Source organism: Dermacentor variabilis, chromosome 4 (assembly GCF_050947875.1).
Source record: "Dermacentor variabilis isolate Ectoservices chromosome 4, ASM5094787v1, whole genome shotgun sequence".
Classification (NCBI taxonomy): Eukaryota; Metazoa; Arthropoda; class Arachnida; order Ixodida; family Ixodidae; genus Dermacentor; species Dermacentor variabilis.
In genome coordinates, this window is record NC_134571.1 from 204,930,124 (window position 1) to 204,940,460 (window position 10,337).

The 10,337-nt window shown below is 45.3% G+C and overlaps 1 long non-coding RNA gene across 1 annotated transcript; it reads right to left on the reverse strand.

Moving 5' to 3' along the window:
• Positions 1-4,700: 4,700 nt before the first annotated feature.
• On the reverse strand, positions 4,701-8,553 carry LOC142580070 (uncharacterized). The gene is made up of 3 exons (XR_012827555.1): positions 8,140-8,553; positions 7,721-7,897; positions 4,701-5,735 (listed from the first exon to the last, which is right to left on the reverse strand). It is a non-coding gene; the product is annotated as an uncharacterized LOC142580070 (long non-coding RNA).
• Between the last annotated feature and the right edge of the window lie 1,784 nt (positions 8,554-10,337).

A 10,337-nucleotide genomic window follows, 5' to 3' on the forward strand; every position in this document is an offset into this window, starting at 1 on the left:
ACAACACAAAAGAAAATTAAAAGAAACACTATAACCATTAGATAAGCGTTGGCAAGCCAGAAAAGACGCAAAAACTAAAAACGGTCGAGTGATGACGTTACCATGAAGTTCTCGCACCATCTCACGTGACGTCATGGATTTTTACGGCGTTTGCTGAAGCCTAAGTAATCGTTTATTGGCAGATATGGACTACATTGTATTCTAATACCACAATGATCATTGAACCCAAACGCCTTTGAAATCGGAGAGCTCAGGCATATATTATAGTAGCGCTGCAGCAAATTAGATACGGCGATTTCAATGGCGTTCGTATTCAACGGTCATTAAAAGAGAACGGGCAAATCCGGCATAAAAAAGCCAAACATTGAACTTACTAACTACTAAAGAACCTTTGGTGAACCGTATACAACGGCCCAGACAACGAGAAAGTACATAGAAATACACGATATAACGGCGCTGGCGTTTCGGCACAAAATTATATTTTTTTGAAAATTTAGGTGGGAGTGTGACCCCCATTTTTTTTTTCTTCCAGCCATCGAGCTGTCCATCGCTAAAATTGTTCACGATATGCAGCTGCATCTCAGCAGAACGTCAGTTGAATGCAGGAAAAAGTCGACAGAAAGGCAACGGAATATATATAACGGCTTTCGTAAGGGCTTGCCGTTACATTAGCGAAGATACAATAACTTTTAAATGATACTTTATCACGTTTATACACATTCTTGTTTCTCGTCAGTGTTTCCTTAAATAGTTTTTTTTTTTCACGCGTTCCAGAATTTTGTTGCAGTTGACAACAAAGCGGTACACACAATAGCGGGGCATGCCCCGTCGCTCGCATCGCGTCCGATCGGGCGCATCGATTCGCCTTGTTTCGCAATATCGCCAAGTGCGCCGCTCGGCGTCGCAGCTCACAATGCGCGGCTGCGGCGTCGACGCGGCGCGCAGTTCCCGAGTGACGACAAACGCGAAGAGGCGCGCGCAGCGAGGCGGACCGTGACGTTGGCGTCGTTTCGGTGGACGTTCTCTTTTAAGGCCCAACCACACGCAGCCCGAGATACGCGTCTCGCTACGCGTACACGTAAGCGTACGCGTCTGCGTGCGCGTACGCGGGTGATGAAGGGAAGGGCGTCCAGCCACACGATACGCGCACACGTGCGCGCTTCGCTGCGCGTAGCACAGGGCTGACAGACCAGCTGCCCAGCGATGGCGGAAACGGTCGTCTTTGGCTTTGAGAAAAGTTTATCTTTAATTTCTTTATGGCTAGTCATGTTTATTTAATTTATCAATGTTAGAGCTAGTACATTGTTTTTAAGTTGAGAAACGCACGCTGTTCGTATCTATACATCCTTATGGCAAGAAAAGCTACATCAATTATCAACATCACGCGCGATAGCGTCTGCTTGCTCACAACTGCAGCTGACATCTGCGCGCGACCACGCACGACGTTGCTGCCGAGCCCTTGCTTAGCCGCTTGCTTCGCCGGCATCAGCGTTCTCTCCCCGTAATGTACCACATGAGAAAGAAGCTTTTGCTGCTGCTGCTCTTGCAACGGCGGCGGGAGCGCAGAAAGCGTCTGCGGCCTCTGCGGCGGCGACGTTGGTGGGTCCGGCCAGTCTTTCAACTGCGTAAAGAAGAAGAACTTTACGGCTGTGAGTAACTTCTTTCCTTTCGATGATCTACAGTGGTAGAACTAGGAGCCAGTGTTTGGACATGGAGACTTATCTTCGTTAGGACAGCAATTACTTATCAGCGTTTTTAAGTGCGCGCATAAGCGAAAGGGTTAAAGTAGTAATGCGGGGATCGTACTCGCAGAGCGCGAACGCCCAATTCGCAGAACAGCATCGCGTCGTCGGTGCAAGGTTCGTCCAGGTTGACAGCACCGATCGAAACGATAACGTGACGCACGCGAACAGGGGGAACGAGAAGAGCAGGGTGTAGTGCGGAAAGCGCGAAAGCATAGGCGAAGATGGGGCTGATTAGCCGCCGGAAGCATACAGATAGTATATTGGATACGTGGTGACAACACCTCACGACGTTTCAACCGCCGTCTGTCTAACCCGTGTATGCCGTACGACATACGGTCATTAACTGTTCAGCGTCAGAGGGGAAGAAGCGCTTGATTCAACAGACAATCTGTAATACTAATTTGGGGCTCCCTTCATTATTAACAGTAGACCATACTGTTTACACAGAGCTTGTGTAGCAGCCTCTTTTCTTGCACAAAATTTGTAAGGATTAAGTTTTGTAATACATTTTCTGCTATTCGATATTTTATTTGATATCCAGATTATTTTTTCTTCATTTGATTCGATTCTAAATCTACTTTTCGGTATTAGCACACCCCTACAAAAAGCTAAGGACTGCTAGTTATATTTGTGCCATTAGTATAGCACATAGATTCAAGAACACCTTTTTACACGTGTTGGTTGTCTTATATGAAGCTTGTGGAGGAGATACGATTTCCTATATTTTCTGTCTCTCAAAATTGTGACTGTAGAATATGAAGTGTAATGTAATTAAATTGTGACCTGGGGGGCAGGTTAAAATTCTGTGCGACTAATTTCGGAAGTTTCTTGGCAGTGGCCGCACGATTTTAATATACCGTTGACTGGCTCTCCTGTTTTGCCGAACCACTGTTTGTATTCAAGCACATAAACAGAGCAGGGGCTAAAATTAATGATGGCTAGTGGCTATACGTGTGTGTCTGTGAAAAGTGTACAGCTCCTGATACCTGCGCGTGTATATGGGCAGGGCATGGTCTTGCTGCCAGGCAATAATGCACCATTTTTTACAGATGCAACGGATACGTCAGGATGACCACGGATTTTTCTACAAGTTCTTTCGCAAGGCGCCGCAGCTCTCGGACAAGCTATTGAGCTTTTTAGCAGAGGCCCTCACACGGCAGCACCACATTCGAGAAACCCCTGGAGCCTGGAGAACGACTTGCTGTAGCATTGAGGTTGGTAAAGGACAGTTGCCCCTAGAGTAATAATGTGCGATTGCAGGAATACAGAACACCGTTTCTTTGTCATTTAATGTATCATTTATTTTATTTTATTTACATATTACTGCCCGCCGCCTTTTGGAAGCCAAATCAGGAAGGAGCCACAAAACATTGAAGCAAAACAAAAGAAAGAAGGAAACGACTGACCATGAGCGTGCATAAAAAATACTAATACATAATAATAATAATAATATAATAATAATCATCTTTATTTCTCTCTTTCCACAGAATACAGAATTATACACAACTAACTATTTATTAACTCATAAACAAATAAAGAAATGGGACACGAAATGCTGATACAAAACGAGAAATAGTAATGATGGTACTGACAATGCGCGTGAAAAGAAATACAAGAAAAAAATGATCGCATGAGCACAGAGACTGAAAGTTTCCACTTACTGCATCACCAGTGTAACAGTTACGGCTAACTCTAAAAAAAACTGCCATCGACTGGCATCGCACAAAAGCTACCTCAGTGCTTTTGACCTTGCGCAACCTGTAAAACATGCACTGAGGTATGCTTGCACATGTAGTATTAAACAAAGGTGGTAGCTAACCTACACAAATGAATTTTGATCCTATGTCACCTGAAAAGGGCCCCCCACAGCCATGTAGATCATTGTGAAGAAAAATCATGTCATCATAATTAGTATTCAAACAATTGAAACATGCGTACTAATTTTTTTTCAACTTGCATTCAAGCTACTTGGCATCCCGGTAAGACATAAAAGACGTTGCCTTGACTTACTGTGTGGGGATTGAGGTGGCTAGACTCTGCAGTGGTGTGTAAGTCATATAGTGGCGATCGTGCCTGCAAAGTATTAAACAACTGCAGAACAGCACGACAGCCGCAGAAATTTCTTACATTTTTTTCAGCTTAAGAAATTTTTTAAAGCTCACATGCTGTTCACGGCTCCCGTCAGGTAGCCCTGCTTCCTGCCAGTGAAGCAGGGTCATACGTATAAATGTCTCATTTACACACTGCCTTCAATGTCACTGATTACGTACAAAGACTTTGGCCAAACATCCAATGCAGAACATGCAAAACCAACTCTGGAACTGAGCCACGGAACACAAAGAAAAAAAATGCAAGGAATGTGGCTTGTGGATGATAGTTGTGGGAGAGGTAGAGGTTGTCTATGTTGGCAGTGAACCTCGCCTCCTGGCTATGTGGTGGCAAGACTTTTGCCTTTCTGCTACCTCTTCTAATAATAATAAAACAATATGAAAAATGCTTGCGCTGCTAGAACGCCCCGACAGGCTTTACAACTTGCAGCATATAACCGAAATTTTCAGTGGGGTCTGGTTGAAGGTTCATTACATTTTTTTATTTACAGGCATGTACAGGCATCTCTACATGCATGCACAAGCTCTTCATGCACAGGTGGTGAACTCAAAAAGGTTCATTGCTGCAAGACAGGCTGAATGAGTAAACACAGATGAAAGCGATAAACATCTGTCTTGCAACAACAAACCTTTAGTTGCAAGTCAGTGCTTCTTTATCGTAGGTGTGTTGCTAAAACATGTTCACACATCTCTACAGCAGCAATGGCCAGCCAACCAGGCCCACAGATATCAACTTTATGAAATTCTTGAATACCGCACAAAAATATGGATACAACACAATGTAAAATGAACAAGAAAGAAGAGCTGAGGGGCTTTGACATGACAACAACAGACAAGGAAACATATATAAAGCATAAAGGAAAATAACTCATTTTATTTGTAATGTCAACATCACAAGGAGAAGGGAAATGAAAGTGGTCAAAATATAACTTGCCACTGGTGGGAGCTAAAACCAAAACCAATTGAGCTGGAGGCTATTCCACCATCAATTTCATAGAATGTTTATGTGTACTAGATTAGGCTCTTGGAGTGTTCTTGCATGAGTAGCGTTGGCTAACACTACCAGGGTGAGATCCAGTACATGCACATTCAGGCCCAAGAAAGTTTGCAGAGGGATAGCCATTGCTGCAGCTCTACTGGTAAAGCAATGCAAGCATAATTCAAAGTTTGTGGGTTTGTCTCCCATTAGTGAGAAGCTACCTTCTTATATACTTTCATTTTCCTCCTTATTTTTCCATTTCGATATGAAGTAATTAAATTCATCAATGATTTCCTTTTGTTTCATTGTCTCTTGGCTTTATTATACAAAAAGTATACATTCAAAAACATTAATCTTTGAATTACTCTCCTACTTGCATCAATGTAATTTTCATGTCGAAATGCGTATCCTCACTGACCTCTCTAATGTGTTTGAGCAGAGAGACGGCAAAAGTTCGAGGTCGTCCTGTGGTTTGCATCTTTTGATTGCACTTGAAACATTGCCTAATTCCTCCAATATTAACTGACTCTAATCTTTCTTTTTCCTTTTCCTCCCCCTTGACTTTGCTTCAGAAGCAATGCTTCCTAACGTATCCAGCCTACGACTGCCTGCTGAAGCCAGCGATGCTTCTGACTGCGGACTGCTGTGGTGTGCCTCAGAATCCTCAGGAACCAGAACTTCTTGAAACATCGGTGATTCAAGAGATTCTAAAATGCCCTGAGACTCCACAAACTCATGCGACGCCGAAGACAGAGTCGATGCTGGCGCTTGTGACTCTTCACTTGACGGTGATGGCACTTCCAAGTGTTGCCAGATCGGAAAACTGGCACATTTTTTGTTAAGATGTCTGCAGCACTTCCCTCCTCACTCGATGGGGGCACTGGTGGAAGGTTGGCGGACATCCTGCATGTGAGCGTAATAAGGGTTGCACATACTGTCAATGTGTAAATAATGTGCCAGTCTGGATGCAAAAATATATGAAGGCTAGAATCCGTCCACATTTGTTTTAGTGTGTGATTTTATTAGCGTACACTGAAGCTCTGAATCAGTTTTGTAGGGACAAAAGTGGCTTGCCTATACAACCAGAATGAACAGTTTCTGCATGCGCATAAGTGTAGCTTTTGTATCTTTTTCTGTTTTTGCTTGTGATGCATTTAAGCAGTTCTTACGAGATCTGCATGCCTAAAGCCTAGTGATTACTTCTACTCAAAACAGTGCATGATATTTGGAATGTTTCAGTTTTGAAATAATTAGCAGGAAGCATTCCACTACATTTACTCAGTAAAACCACTTAATAAATTTCATGTTGAAAGACCTATGCTTGCACTCTCTAAACATAGAGTACTATAGTAGTACTGTTAGGTCTTGCTTTAGTATAAGGCTCTCTCCTGTTCTAGTTTTTCTACTGGAAACGTTCTTGGCTTGTAACTTTGTTTTCCTTTCACTTGTTTGTAAGCTTCATCTCATTCTAAACTGTTTTTCTTAACTGAATGTACGTCTAAACACAGTGTGAAGCTGTGTACGTAGTAATCAGGGCATTTGTTGTTTGTATTTAGGAAGTTACATCTAATAATGTTTGCCTTCTTGCCATCTGCCTTGTAAAGGGTGTTTTGGCCCAGCAAAGCTGACCTTAGCGAGCAAACCCTTCCAGAAGGTTTCTTACAGCCAAGCTTTTTTTGCCTCTTCTCTGGACTTTCCTACCGCCACTCCTACTGTCTTGCCAAATAGCTCGCCTCATATTGATATTAATGTAGTCGTTGAACCATTGTCATCCCAGCTGACTACTGGCTACTGTGTTGCACGAGTGACAAGTACTGGACGTAATGCAAATACCAATTAAAATAATGTAACTAGATCGTGGTTTTAGCATGTAAAATTTCAATAATCATTTTTTGCACAGTGCGAATGTGTTAAACTGGATCATCTAGTCCTTCCTTGAAAATTTTGCTAAGCAGGAACAGCGTTCTCCACAAACATCGTGAAAGCTTCGCTTAAACGAGTAACCACACCACCTGGGATCTGCAGAATAACCGCAGGCTGATAATTAGGTAAGGACACTGCTGAGCAGACACAAAAAGAATTATCAATTACACAGCTGACAATGTCGTCAGTACTATGGCGCATTTATTCCTACAGCATGATGACACTGAATGAATCCCTAAGCAAGCTAGGTAATATTTGAGGGTCTGTGATGAAGCACCGATTTGCACACTGATGGCAAGCAACAAAATGCAAAATTAAAACTGTGCATTGAAGTGCCCAAGGTACACATGAATATTGCAACATTCAATACTCAGTTAAATACTGGCCATTGACTTGCACGCTGCCTTCTAGGATCAGTGCACAGAATAAAAAAAAACTACTTGCATGTTTTGTGTTTTGTTTTTGTGTGTGCATCATGCAAGCCCTTTTCTTTTTATTCATCCTGCTAATTTGTATGTGATATTCTCTGTACTTCTGTCTTATGATTTACTGTTAGGTTTTTAAGTGCTATTTTACTTGTTATTTTGTACCTGTATTTCTGCTTTCTCTGCTCCCCACTGTAAAGCCAAACTGGCTTTGTGGGTACCTAAATAAATATACAAAGCTATTCTTGTACTGCTTGTATGTCCCCTCACCGGATCACATTTAATGAAATATGCGATAATCGGAGCGGCGATGCAGCACAAATATTTTATCGCCAATTAGACAAAGCTGAATATAATGCATACTGTGCGTCGACTTGCTTGTGTAAGCACAATATTGAGTCGATTCCCATAAGTGCGGTGCATTGCCAGCTATAACACAAACATACGGCATCGCCGGTTAACGTGGTAAAGGGAAAGCACTAAAATCCCATGTTTCATTTTTAACACGCCGGCTAAGGTGGAAACTTTAAGATCACTTACGGTCTACTCTCCATTGTGTGGCGCAGAAACATCATGTGGTCGAAAAACAGCCAGATGACGTCGTCCTGAACGTCGTCTGGCACGGCGCGGCTCTTTCCTTTCTGAAACGTATTCCCAGGCGCCGAAATTTATTCCCCGCGGACTTCCATCACTTCTGCAGCGCTGGGATAACGTCATCTGCACAGATGAAACGCGTTTTAGACATCTGCGAGTCGGCTGATGAGAGAGTCAGCTTATACCAGTGCCACACAGCTAGGCTTTCGATGGCGATCGAGCGCGATCAAATTTCTCGATCACGATCGGTTCTACGCGCATTGCGCGGTACAGGCAATCGTGATCACAAAATCCGACCCCGATCGGGCTCGATCGCGATTGAAACTGCTCCGCTGTGACGCCCGTATAAAATTCCGAGCACTCGCCTGTTCGGCAGCGTTGGGAATGACGATCCACGACCACCTCGTCAAGTGCTTGTTCTAGTGGCGCTTGTGTTTCGCCTGCTACCAAAGCGCAGGTCGAGCCTCAGCGCAGGCGATCAGCGCTTCGTTGTTGATCGCCTCCATAGCCTCTGTGCTCCATCGACACGAAACCAGCAGCGACTCCCGGCGTCTCCGCACGATTCTGAAACTTCAACAACCTTTCCGAACCGCCGGAAGTGTACATGCGGCCCACGTGACGTCGGTGCACAAGCTGCCACTTCCGTCGCGTACGCTCAAACAGACGCCCAAGATCAAGACCTCCTTGACGCGCGCGTTTCCTGCGCGTCTGCCCTCTCTAGACGCGTAGGACAGGCGCGTACGGCCTCGCAGACGCGTGACGCGCAGCCAGGCGCGCACGATTCACTGCGTGTGGTTGGGCCTTTACGCGTTCACCTGCGCGCCTCTCTAGTGCCGTTCGCGACGTGCCAGTGTCTTCGCGTACTCTTGTGGTCGTGCATTCTTTCTTTTATTCCGCTGGACCCCAGCTGCTCTTGGGCGTATTGGTTGGGCATATATTGTAATTTTTCTAGCGGCTATTACGACGCCGTCTTTATTACACTTTTGACTTGATAAAGCATGACCCTGTTATTGCGGCAAGCCGTGTTACTCTCTCTCTTTCTTTCTTTCTTTCTTTCTTTCTTTCTCTGTATCACAGCTAGATTTGCCCAAGATGTCTTCGCGTTAGCTTTTTCTAATGGAGGTTCCGTGCACCAACACCCACGCATAGTCGCCGTCAGACTTAACTGGTAGAGACGCATATTTAGAGACTTGACTTTTTTAAGAATGCGTCCTGTAAGGAACACACATCGAATGCTTTTTTAAGGAAGATGCATTAGGGTATATCACGGTGGGCATCCAAATCCTTCAGGACGCTCCGCAGAAGAAAGGGGAACTCGAGGCTCGCTCGGGCTAAGTACGGTGGTGGCTGCACTGTGATACTTACGCACTTGAAAACTAATCTAAAGTGGTCGAGTGCACTTAGTGCGATCTGTTCAAAACTCCTTGGAAGGAACACACGGGCCTGCGCGGCATCCGGCGCACAGTCGCAGCGAAAGCTGGAGGAGAGGCTCCACGGGAGCTCCATGTCCGCCACCACGCGCTACGGGGTCTTCGCGGCGAAGTCTCTTCGACTCGTTCTCGCGAGAACGGTCTGAACTGAGTCCGCCGGCGTCGACGGCGACCTGCTGCTTGTCCTGCTCCCTGCACAGCGGTCTGCTGAGCCCGGTGTTGCCTGGTTGCATGCGCGCGCGTAGCCCTACGATTCGCGTCTGCAGCAGCGCTTCATACTTCGCGACGAAGCACCATAACGTGCACCGAAGAGTAAACACAGGTATCCAGGACTGCGTGGCGAACATGTCGTATCCCTTGTCCCGTGGGACAATACGATGATGTCTTTGTTGTTGATGATGATGGCGATTAGGACGATATTCTAGCACTACCTGTGCAACTGCTGCATGGCGTGACCATCTGGTTTCTTACATTTTCACTTGATGAACGTGTTCCGTTGATATCCTGCAAGTTTCCCTGACTAGCCCGCCCTGCTATGTCTCGTGTTGAGACAGCAGTGCAAGATCCTCGTTAAGTAAATCCTCGGCCCCCATCCCAAGACATCTCTGTGTGGGTGCTGTGCGTGTCAGATGTGCCTTTGTGTTGTCCTTGTTCAGCTTGTGCTACAACAAAATAAGACATGCCGTACCAACAAGCCCCTATAGCTATCCTTATGGTCTCTCAAAGCGCTGTAACTTTGTCCCGTTGTGCGGTGGCACCGTCAGTTATTCGCCAAACTACGATTAACGCCAGCAGCCACGGGCATATCAAAGGTGCATGAGAAGTGAGTACTGAATCCACGCCGCGTGAGAACACGCTATACGAGTATCTCCGTCAAAAGGCGTAAGAAGTAAAAAAAAAGTAAAACAAACAACAACGCCCGGAAGTCATCGCGGCATGTAAACAACGTTCTCAGTGGATCGGATTCGCACTGTCCCGCACACCGCGTACGCACTGCGTACTGCGCACTGCGATGACAGGGCGTATGAAAAAAAAAACACACACACACACACACACACACACGCGCGCGCGCACGCACGCACGCACATACATGCACGCACACACACACGCACACACACACACACACACACACG